This window comes from Artibeus jamaicensis, unplaced genomic scaffold (assembly GCF_021234435.1).
Source record: "Artibeus jamaicensis isolate MK-2021 breed Jamaican fruit bat unplaced genomic scaffold, CSHL_Jam_final scaffold_660, whole genome shotgun sequence".
NCBI classification, from domain to species: domain Eukaryota; kingdom Metazoa; phylum Chordata; class Mammalia; order Chiroptera; family Phyllostomidae; genus Artibeus; species Artibeus jamaicensis.
In genome coordinates this window covers 3670040-3682519 of record NW_026522052.1, presented here as the reverse complement: position 1 = coordinate 3682519, position 12480 = coordinate 3670040, and positions in this window count along the sequence as shown.

Here is a 12480-nt window from a genome sequence, read left to right as displayed (position 1 = left end):
TGCTGTTAGCTATTAGCATTTATAATCTAAAAATTAACTATATTCTACACATTTTCCTTGTCTCTTTTACTGGGTGCCTACTTTTTTGGTCATATTCAATTGTAAGTAATAAAAAAGGACAGGACTTTAATTTCTACAACATATTAGCTGTTTAATTATAGGCAAGTCACTTAACCTCTCTAAGTCTCAGTTTCCTCTCCCATAGATTCAAGAAGTTAAATGTGCTTTATCCCTTCTTTTCAGGATTGTTGTGAATAACAATTGAGATAATAAGGGAGAGCACTTTGCAAAATGCTGAACTCAAAACAAATATTAGTTGTGGTTGGTAAAATTCTTTGGTAACCTCAAATCAACTCATTAGTTTCTCCTTGTTATCTCCTCTTTTCTTCTTCTTCTTCTTCTTCTTCTTCTTCTTCTTCTTCTTCTTCTTCTTCTTCTTCTTCTTCTTCTTCTCCTTCTCCTTCTTCTCCTTCTCCTCCTCCTCCTTCTCTGTCTCCTCTTCCTTCTCTTTTCCTCTATAGCTCTTACTAATATGACATTTGGAAAGAATTGTAATAAATAACTGAAATAAAAGTTGGAGATAAACAATGAATTTTTTTTGGCCTCATGTCTATTTTCTGCTAACACAGAACATAGGGGAATTTGAGGGAAAGTTGGCTCTGTGGGTACACAGATTTTGCTTAAACCTGACCTGACAGAGTGAAGAAGAATGATTTTGTTGACAGTGGCAACATAAATGGTGTCATAAACAGTCCAGGGGTCATATACAGTTTAGGAGTCATACTACAGTATGCCTCTGGACTGCACATGATAGAACTTGTCCCTTTCTAACTCATAGTTGATGAAACCAGAAAATTGTGTTCCTGTATTTTCTAGGCTATAATCCTTCTGGTGCTCAACTGTTATAAATGGCAAAAAGAAATCAGCTCCTGAATAGGGGAGAAACCCATTGCACAATGACAGAAACCGAAAAGATAAACGCAGACTTCTCCCCTGATGAACTAGGCTTTAAGTCACTAAAGAGGAGATTATCTTAGAAGATTCCAAGCCAGAGCTGATCCACTTAAATCAAGAATACCTTTCAAAAAACAGGAGGTAATTCCCAACTTGGAAACAAGCCAGAAATGAGAGATTGCCCTTATTTATTCACTTGAAATGCCACAAGAGTTGAATGACCACAGAGACAATATTTTCCAGGAAATGGAAACATCTAATGGGCATTATCTTAGTAATTCAAATGTTTTCATGATAAACACCTGCTCCTTTTGGAAACAGATTAAATGATGATATTTATCCATTTATATTTGTATACTGCTGAAGTAACAGCACTCAATAAATGATAAATAATGATAATAATAATCATGATCTAAACATCTTCAGAGGGATAAAAAGCCTTCAGTGGTATATTCTTATTTTAAAAAATTGATTTAGCTCTTTAAACTGAAGGCATGCCTTGAGTAAAGATAATCCATTCATTTATAATCCAAAGAAAATGTAATTTTAATAATTACAATAATTATAACAAGAGCCAATGTGGCCCACAATAAAAATAAGGAAGGAAGAAAAGAGGGAAGGAAGAAAAGAAAGTGATATCCAGAATAAGTTATTACTTTAGAAAAAAAGGAAAATTTCATGAGCACTTTTAAATTGCTGGATCCTGCCAGTAACTGGACCTGCCAGTAACTGGACCTGGTGTGTTTCAGTGGGTTGGGCATTGTACTGCAAACCAAAGATCATCAGTTTGATTACTAGTCAAGGCACATGCCTGGGTTGTGGGTGGGGTCATTGGTTGGATGCATGTGAGAAGCAACCGATCGAGGTTTCAGTGACACATTGCTGTTTTTTTCTTTCTCCTTCTCCTCCTTTCCTCTCTCTCTAGAAACAAATAAATAAAATATAAAAAATTACTGGATTCAGAAACAAGATCCATCTGAGATACAAATGTCTACATTTATTTTTTGGTTGAGGAGCTAGCTTGTCTTTCTCAGGTTGAGAAAGATGCCAATGTATCTCCATCCACCTCTCACTGTGCATCCAAACCCCTATCTTCCCGAACCAGCTGGGGCCCATGCCTACTGCTTCAGTTATTCATAAGGGCTGCCTAGCTTTACTTCAGGCAACATCTTCTCAGAATGATGAGGTTCTATTGAGTTACAATAACCTGATCACTACCTCCTACACCCAAACTCTTCTACATCCAGCTCATCCTTCATTTCGCTCCACAAGGGCCTCATAAAACACAAAAGGTCTCCTTGTTGAGATTCTTCAATGATAGCATATTGCCTATGGAATGAAATTCAAAATCTGTACTGATGGTCAATTCCTGTCTTTGCTTTTCAGCACATTTCTCTTCTGAATCTTGTTCCACCTATACACTTGCAATGACCCTCACACTCAGTGCACTCACCCAGTGTCCTAGCTTTTCTCAGGCTGATTCCCACACGAAATTCACTTCACTACTTGGGCAGATTCTTTTTTTATTGTGCAGCTCAAACACCAACTTTTTCATGTAGCCTTTCCTAGTTTCTTTAATGCTGATTCCCAATTCCCTTGTAATCCAGTGGAATCATAATTGTAGCACTTTTATAACATTATTTCATTCTTCCTTGCATAAAATTAAATGTATACACAATTCTAACCTATTAGGTTGTAAGATCCCACATTATATAAGTTTTACATGTAGTGAGTGTTATATGTATATTGAATCTATTGCTACAGTTGGATATCTTAATATCTTAATTTTTTTAATTTATGCCTGTTATATCTTAAATTTTTATAATTTATGCCTGTTAGTAAAATCCAGACCATGTCCTTATTGAATTTTATCCTAACATTGACAACAATTTCTCTAACATAGAACAGTTTCCTCATGTCTTGTGCATGGCTATATTAGGGTGTTGAATAAATGCATTGAAAGTTCATCACTGACAGAGGATTAGCCCGTGGGAAAATATCCTCAGTAAATAGAAGCTGTGCCTTTCTGTGAAGTCCTAGCCTTTCCTTGCTAAACCACATCCTCACTTTCACAAACATGTCTTTGATATATTGATGTACTTTTGTATTCTATTTCCAGGATTCATTATGGCACCTAATCAAGTACCATTAACAAAAAAAATCAATGACTATATTTTTGTCATCAATCACACAGTTAATGAAACATCTTCATGATATCTGTGTAGGATTTCATTAATATGGGAGACAGAAGTATGGGGTTTAAAGTTATCATGAAAATGGTTTTTATTGTCAAACGGATCACATTTGCTGTCATATACTAAAACCCTGTCTGTGTGTTTTTATCCTGACATTAGAATATAAACTCTGAGGACAGGGGCCACATCTGTCCTCAACAGTTGTAATCTTCAGAACCAAGTGGAGTCTTGATACGTATTATATGCTCAATAAATATTTGTTACATGAATGAAGCACATTGTCATACTAAATCAGCAATGGCTCCTAGGGCTGGCATAATTATAGACAGAATACTTCTACCTTTATTCTCTTAGTTGAAGCAATGCTAAAGACTTCCTTGAGCTTAACTGATCAGACAATACAAATTTAGGCAGTGATTTGGGAGTTTAAATGTCTTTGAAAGAAAGTTTAGTTTTCAAATATTCATGGGCTGCTGAGATTACTGTACACCTGTGTCTTAGCAAATTTAAGAAAGAACTAAATAGGATCAAGGAAAATAAATGTATGAGGAACAAGGGGGCTTAACTACTTCTTCATAATGACCATAGAGTTTACTGCAGCCAGCCAGGTGCAGGATTCTCTGAACTCCCTACATCAGTTCCACCCCGAGCCTGGCTCAGTGCTATTAGTGGATTTCTTAGCCACCTTGGTGATTTTAATGTCAGCTAATGCATCCATTTCAGCAGCTTTTCATTTTGACTCCTCATTGTTTTCTCCATGGGGACTCTAAGGACGGGGCTTCTCCCCTCTACCCAGCAATTCTTCCTGAGGCTCTTGGGAGACTCTCAGCTATATTAATCTTGGCAAAGATGGCAAAACTACATCTAAGCTCCTTCATGAATGCTATTTTTCTAACTTCCTCACCAGGCAGGCTACTTCTGGACACCCAACTCTTAAACATCTCCATTCTTCAGAACAAGACTTTCAAGAAAAAATGTGTTGCACATGAATAGCTCTGCCCACTGTAAGATTTATTGACAATCAAATATTATTCCTCCCCTTTTAAGCAAAGGCCAGAATAAAGTAATAAGAGAAAAGGGCTGCATTAGTGAGCAGATTAAGAAACAACTGGGGCCCTCCTAGAGGTAGAATAAAAAACAAAGTTTGTGAGCCAAGATGCATCGTCAAATACCCAGTTGCTCAGGGGTGGAGCACTTGTAATTGATGAGCCTGTGAAAAACTAAAGGGTTATTTATTCATATGACTGAGGCATGAGGACCTATTCCTGTAACTTGAGTGACCCCACAGCCTTCCTGGAAGCAGGTGTGACTCTGGATACAATTTGATGTTACTCAAAGATAAGGGACCTCACCGTCTCCAATAAACACAGGACCACACAGCCAGGGAAGCCAGTCACTGGCAGAGACTTGCTTTTTGAGTATGTCATCTTGATCCAAACCAGCATGCTGCTAGAAATGTGCTGTCTTAATTAAGGTGAGTTAGGCTTTTCACACACTGAAGGATGGAATCCATCATCAACACGATACTTTACACTCGTTACAAATAATACAGCATGTTAGCAGAAGGATTTTCCTCCACTGGACCATACCGCTTCTCTTATTAGCATCCTAAGTGATACCATCAGGGTATAATGGATCCTTCAAATCTTGCTCTATGAAATCTGAAAGAGTTGGAGAGATATAAATAAAGTATAATTTACTTTTAAGTAACATATTGTCCTTTAGCTAGGAAAGAGTCAGCTCTTTGGTAAAAGAGTATTAAACCTTAATGTGTTCGCTCGTTAAGGGCAGAATCCATGCCGTTTCAAAGTTCTGCACCAAATTCAGCACATGGCACCTGCCTAATAAATGTGACAATAAAAGAGCTATCATAATCCTAAGCCTGCTACTGTGGCCTCATTTCCACACTTCGCTGCTTCTCAGGAGTGACGAAGGTCTGAGAAGGCCAAGATAATGAGCCATTCACTGCAATTAACTGGGAATGACTAATTGCAGAAGTAAGCCAGTCCTTAGGCTGGTTATGGAACTCTTCTCTCTGGAAGGATGACAAACGGTGTTTATGGCAATGAACTTGAGTCAATAGCCACACTGCTGCAGAGGGGATTGATTTAGCAGGAGCTTGAGATCCAGCTTCTGAGTCATCAGCTCTTCGTCAAGTGCCTGTGTGTGATCGACTTTACCGATCCCTCATATAATGGGGCAAGCGTGACCTGAGTGGGATGGCGCCCAAATCAGCTTTTAGTCAGAGAACAGGTAGGACAGGGAGAAAACAGGTATCTTTTCTGGGAAGTTTGGCCTGTGGCATAGCCTGGAAGAAGAGGGGAACCAGACACTAAAATTTCCTTCACTGCAAAGCTGCCAGGCCTGCCTCCAACGCGGAAAGATCAATCCAGACAGATGGCCTATTTTAAGTGGTTCCCTCTCCCATATAGCCACACATTTTAACTAGTAGGAAATTAAATGAAATTGGCATTTTTCAACTTTCTTGGAATGAACAAAAAAATCACTTAAGTATCCTTCCAAAATGAATTCAAAATATTTTTGTTTCATTCAGAGTTTTGAGTACTGATGGATAGAATGAACTGCTTAAAACCCCGTTCCACTGTACTGTAGGTTTTTGGACACTAACTTAAAAACTCAATGGAGGGTGTGTTTTAATAGCAATATGCATGAAAAATCACCAAGAGTTTTATAAGCATTCTCACAGCCCTGAGTTAAAAAAGTGAAATAACTGATTGAAATGCAAGCTTGATTATAGCTTTCATTTAGTTTACACAGCAGGTATGTAAACAAGTATAATGACAAAAGAAATAAGACTCCCATTCCACTCTGGTCAAACTCTGTTTGGGAAAAGAAAGCTCTAGAGACCTCTGCAAACCTGGATATGGGGCAGAGAACAGCCAGGTGAAGCATGGCCTCAACCTTGTGGCTCCGCATGGACATGAAGAGGAGCGATGCCAACAGAGTCAACATAGTGGCCTTTGAATAAGTGAAGAGCTGTTGTGTCAAAGTGAAATTACATTTGCTCTGTATAGCCCCTGAGGTAGAACTCATATTAGGGGGTGGCCTTTCCTCAGAGGCCATGGAATTACAGTGGAAGGAGGCACATTCCAAACACCATAGCTACGTAGAGAAGCATGAGTGGTAAGTAGCAGGGATGTCTTCAGTTTGTTTTGAGGCCATTTGAGCACACAATGAGAGGTCATAAATGACATGCATATTAGATTGGGAACATATCAAAAGGTGAGTTATACGTTTTATCCTCATAATGACAGTATATGCATCTCTGAAATCCATCTCTTTGTATCTTAAAATAGTTTGTATGGGAAGATACATAACTCAAGATATTTAAATAAATAATTTATTCCCCCATATGCAAAATATAGACAACACGATGGATAATAGAACAGCAAGATTTCTTTCTCAGAGGAAAAAATAATGCATGTGAAAAAGGAGAAGAGAAAACAATCTTACTTAAGCAGGCTAATTGAAAGGAACAAGAGGCTGTAGTTTACAGAGTTTTGGACACACGCGAGTCTTCCAGGGCAGGAGAAATTCAGGAAAATAATGAGAATAGTGTGACTTTATGAAGGAAGTGGGGGGGGTATGGGACAACAGAGAGATTTAGGCAGAGATCTTTTGAGGACCTGAGAATAGTTTCTTGCTTAAGATTTGCTTGGAGGGGGGAGAAAAATGTCATATTTCTATTTGTTGCCTTTGGAAATTATCTTTGCTTCCATTATTGTTCTACAAGATATAAAAATAAATAATATATATTTTAGTTTTAAGAGAATTCTTTTTTTAAAAAAATAAGGCTCACTGTTCACTACTCTAGTGCAGACTCAGGACTCTCCAGGCACCTGGTGATGGAAACCCAATAATGCAGAGGAGAGGGAAGTGGCAAGCTCGGTAGATGAGCTAAACAAATTAATTCTCTACCTCTCAAGACAACTGAGAGAAGAATAAATGCCACAACTATTTCAATACTGATTCCAAGAAATCTTGGTTCTACCTACACATTTTCCTTTTTCCCAAGTATTCACAAAGTGTTAAATGCCCAAGCTGCTCTTAATTGTAGATTTGAATCAGTACTTTAGCAACACCTTGATTTCTCCTAAAAGCTCTACTTTTTAATCAATGCTAGCTGCCAAAAAACAATCATATTGTAGTTTATGTCTTACCTTTTTTGAGATAAAGTTATCTCTAAGTCTACTAGAGGAGTATCCAAGAAAGCAAAGTTCATGTATTTCTTGTTTATCATTAATCTCCACTTTAGTAAAATACCTAACACCCAGTAGAGAGCCCAAACATATTCCTGAAATGAAAGAATAAAGTGAATTAATCTCTGCACTGACTCCAGAGAGCTCTCTGAAAGGAGAAGTCTGGAACAGTCTGGACCGGCCTCCCCATGGTCTGCCCCACACGCGCCCTGTCTTCCATCCATTATTGCTCAGACAAGCTCCCCTTACCCTTCACCCCCAACCGCATGCCCCTGTCTGTGTGGAAAGCCTATGTGCCTGCTTAACTCCTACTGATTTTCAAAATCAGCTCAAGGATCCACTCTCAGAAATGGGCCATGACTGCTATAAGAAGGAGCCCTCCCTCCTCTGAAATTCCATACAGCCCCATGCCTGTCACACATGCAGTGGTTTGCAGACATTACTTACGTGTGATGTCTCCCTCGAGAAGGGGGCTGTGGCTTATTCAAAGGGACAAGAGGAGCAATTTTATAGGCACTCATGTACAATCATCTTTTTGTTGCTATTATATCTTATTTTTTAAGTATAAATGCTTTTCTCATTACATAGAAAAATTGCCAAAATGCCGAAGTAGATAAAGCAAATTCTCTACCCTCGCCAGTTTTGTTCCTGTAGAGGTGGCCACTTGTATCTAATTGTTGTGCTCTTCTAGAGGTGTTTTTCTGTGTATACAATTACTCAAAAAATCTCTGGTTGTGAACATGCACGTAGACATGAGATATGGATAGAGATACATAGAGGTATTTTAAAAACAGGTTCTTAATATATGCATTCCAAATTACAACTTGTTTTTCCACTTAACAATATGTCCTGGGTATCTTCCATGCCAGTATGTATAGAAGGCAACGTAAACTTTCCTCAGTTGAATAGGATTCCACAACATGGATGCATAATTCATGCAATTCAATCTACTTTGCATTCCTGGGATTCAGCACATTGTTTTACACCTAGTTAATGACCAGGTCCTACCTACAATTCCAGGGAGTCAAACATTTTGATGAATATTTTCTCTCCATGTACTCTAAGCTTTCCCTCAGTTAAATCAGATGAACATATTCTTATTTTAGTTAATCACAGGCAAGTGGGTAAGCAGCGTGTGAGCTGAATGTTGATAATCAAGAAGATAGGTCATTGAGAAGATGTGCTGTCCTAAACCAAGGGTAAAGTGCAAGAGAGGCAAAAGGAGAGGGATTTCACGAAGAAAAGCAGGAAACATGGGTGTTCTGGATTTCCAAAAAGCTTTGGCTGCAGAGCGGCAGCACATGAGTAACCTGGAAGACTTAGATCGTATGCTGAGCCTGCTGCTCAGAAGAGCAATGCTCTCTAAAACCATTACTCCAGGGGACAAGGACGGAAGTCTCCACTCTCCTCACTGTCTCTCCAAACTTACCTCCCAGTATTTATCCATGGTGCTCTTGAGTCGACATTTTATACCATTTATTGATTCAAGAAACATTGTTGACTGTTTACTAATTACTGCACTACTGATAATGTTCTATGCCTTGGGAATAATAGCTGTTGTCAAAACAAAGCCCCTATCTAAGTGAATTTTCAATCCAATAAAATAGTTAGATAATATATTGAGAATACAATATATAATCCACTGTAACCTATTGGTGACTGCTAGAAAAACAGAAAGGATTATAAAGAAATAGAAAAAAACATGAGAACAATTTAGCTAGAATAATGAAGGAAGCCTTGTCTGAGGAAGTGACACTTGCCCAGAGATATGAAGGCAGTGACAAGGTTAGCCCTTCTGGTAGCTGGCAGAAGCCCCTGCTCCTGGACCTGGTAGAAGGAATGGAATGATGGCTGGGATTTGTGTACCTTCAACAGGTCAGTGGAACCATCCTGCAGTCTCCCCTCTCTGCCACCATAAGCTACATATGCCTGAGGGTTATGTATATTCTCTGTGTCTTGTTTTCATCATCTGCATAAGAACTTAAATTAGTAGCTTCTTCAGCCCTTTCAGCAATAACAATAATCCATGGTGTCATATTTTTTCAAAAAAAAGAGAGTATTTGCCAGTGATATCACTGTCTTTGCAATATATTCCTTCTTATGTCCCTTTCTAACATAAAAAGAAGATGGCAGCAGCAAAAGGCCTAAGGGTCTCTGTCATCCCTGATCTTACCCAAGTGCCTGAGATACAGAACAATTGTCCAGCATCCGCATCCTCTCTGATGATCTCAAGGTGATGCTCCTAAGAGAGAAACTTCCTCCAATAACCACCTGCCCAATCCTCTGAGTTAGAGCACTAACATCAGTGCGGGAATCCCTGACAGGACACTCTGTCGGGACCCAACATCGCCACATAGTACTTCATTTCACCAGGAAATCTTAAGATGCTGGGAGTGAGTATGTAGAAGGGAGTGGGAGCAGAGAAAGATACAGGGTTTGGAGCTTCCACCCGGACTTCCATCCTCATACCTTCTTTACTAGCAGTACGATCTTGAACAATAATTAAAAATGGCTACCATTATTTAGCTCTGCCTATGTGTCAGTGCTGAGCACGTAGCCTGAATTTATTTATGTTTTACCCCAGGAACATCACGAGGTTCTACTATTACATAGGAGGTGCTCTTATGTCACCATGTTACAAATGCAGCAACTGAGGCTAGAGAAAAAAATGATCAATAACTTGCTCAGTACAACAAAGCTAGGTGCTAACTGATAGTGGAGCTAGAATGCTAGAATGCAAGTTCAGGTCTAACACCAAACCTCACACCTTCAGGTACACACCTTCTGAGCAAGGTACTCAATCTCTTTGGACCTCAAGCTTATTCATCTATAAAACAGGACAAGAATAACTTGCAGCACTGTGAGGACAAAATGCACAGAGTATTAGCGCAGATCTCCACGATCTTAAACTTGTTCTAATAGGAAGGGTGTGAGCTTCCTTTTCTGTGGTCTCCTCACTAAGCCTCAGGTCTAGAGTGTCTTCTTGGACAAAAGTGAGTACCTTTGCCTTCCAAGTGAACGCCACAAGGGCCCTGGGAGGCTAGGAGGGAAGAAGGACCTCCATGCTCAGCTCAGAGGCTCTCTACACAGGACTTTTCTATCTCAAAATTCAGCCAATAGGGATTTGTAAATTATTTGTATAAAGACATAGAACTAGGAGATGAATTATTAGGAAGGGTATATAATCTGCAATCTGCCCAGACCTGTCTATGAATTATAAAATTCCACATTTGTGGAGGCCAAGTTAATGAGGCATTACTAGAGCTATCTGTCAGATTACACTAAGTGTTTTTAAATAGCATAATTTCTATTCATTGCAGTTTTAAAGATGCAATGGGAAAGTGAACTCCTTTCACCTTTCCAGAGAACTGGCACTCTCAATTAGGAAGTATTTAAACTATGCAAAAATATGTACTCTGAAAATAAAAGAACAAGACAGAATTGAGGCAAGACTATTACCTGAATGTCTGATAAAAATAAAAATAATAAACTGATTGTTTGACTTACCATGAAAACTGTCTGTAAACCCAAATTTGAAATTTCTATTTTGATATTCACCTGAGCAGGTAGTTTTTTCTCTGACTTTGTAAGCCTATCTTCACTTCTCTGTTATTTTACATGTAAAGAAAGAACTAGATTATATGGCTTTAAAATTCTATGATGCACAGAATATTTGTAGAGAATGATATTATGGTATCTGGGCACAAAGAAAGACACACAGACGGTCTGTGGTCTGACCCCTCATCATTCCCCTGTAGTGTGGTCTGGACCATGTATCAGGCCTTTGCCAAGCATCTGCAAAATCACACAAACACAGCAGAACTAAAAAAATGTAAGTTTCTTGCACATATATTTTTGGTAGATGTTGGATGCCTTGGGAATAGAGTAATATGCAGGTGACCCTTGGACAATGTGTCACTGGGGACATCAACTTCCCAACTTTGAAAACAGTAAAAAATCTGTCGATAACATTTGAATCCTCAGGAACTTAAGTACCAGTGGCCACAGTTGACTGGAAGCCTTACTGATAACATAAAAAGTTGATTAACTCACATTTTGTATGTTATCTGTATTATATACTGTAGTCATACAATGAAGCAAGGTAGAGAAAATGGCATGCTTTCAAGGGCCGGCTGCAGTTAGTTCCCTGGTTCTTCAGGACCCCTGACACCTCCCAAGGCCCAGCAGCCATCTGAGCTTCCCAACCAGCAGGAAGGGAGCTGCTCAGGCACCAGACAGAATGCTTGATTGCCTTCGGTTCCTGTTCCTGAGAAGTGGGAAAATCAGAGCTCATCAGTTGATGTTGACCTTAACTTAGTTAGGATAAAGAAATATCACTGCTGATATTTTTCCTTGTGGTTGAGAATCCCAAGAAGATGGGATTTTTGCATTTACAAACTTAGTGAGAGTAAAACACATGAGACTCTGACCAACCTGAATCCAAATCCTGACTCCTGAAAATACAACCATGTCAGGTGAGAGGAGGTGCATACTCTAGTACAAATCCTGCCTCTAAACACTCACCAGCTTTAAAACCTCAGACAGGCTGTGCAGCTTTGCTTGGCTTCCATTTCTGGTCTGTGAAATAGAGATGGTGGCAGTGTTGTGAGGGACACAAGAGTTAATGCACACAAGGGGTTTCAAACACTATCTGATGCCCAAAGTGAGCATTTAATAATTGGTCCCTTACTCTGTGCAACAGGGAAGATGATAATACTAGCTACACTTTGTAAGGCTGATTTAAGGCTTGAAAGGGACAGTGCCCAAAAGATGCTTCACAGAGTGCCTAGCACAACATAAATGACCAATGGATAGGGAGCCATTACTTTCAAAGATCAGAGTAATTAAAGGCCATGAGTAAACTTGCCAGGCTGGTGAGTATATCATTCTGCACCCCCCTTCTTTGATACATTGATACACTCAGTTCTATGCCTACTACTAAGAAGCTGTGGAACTTTTAAGAAATTGCATAACTTCTAAAGTCCTCGGTTTCCTAAGCTATCAAATACAAAAATTAGATAATCAAAGGCAATTTTAGCTGGGAAACTGCTGGATTCTGATTCTTTAAAGTACGTAGGGTGTGTTAAATGAGGAAGGGAACAGAGAGTGTA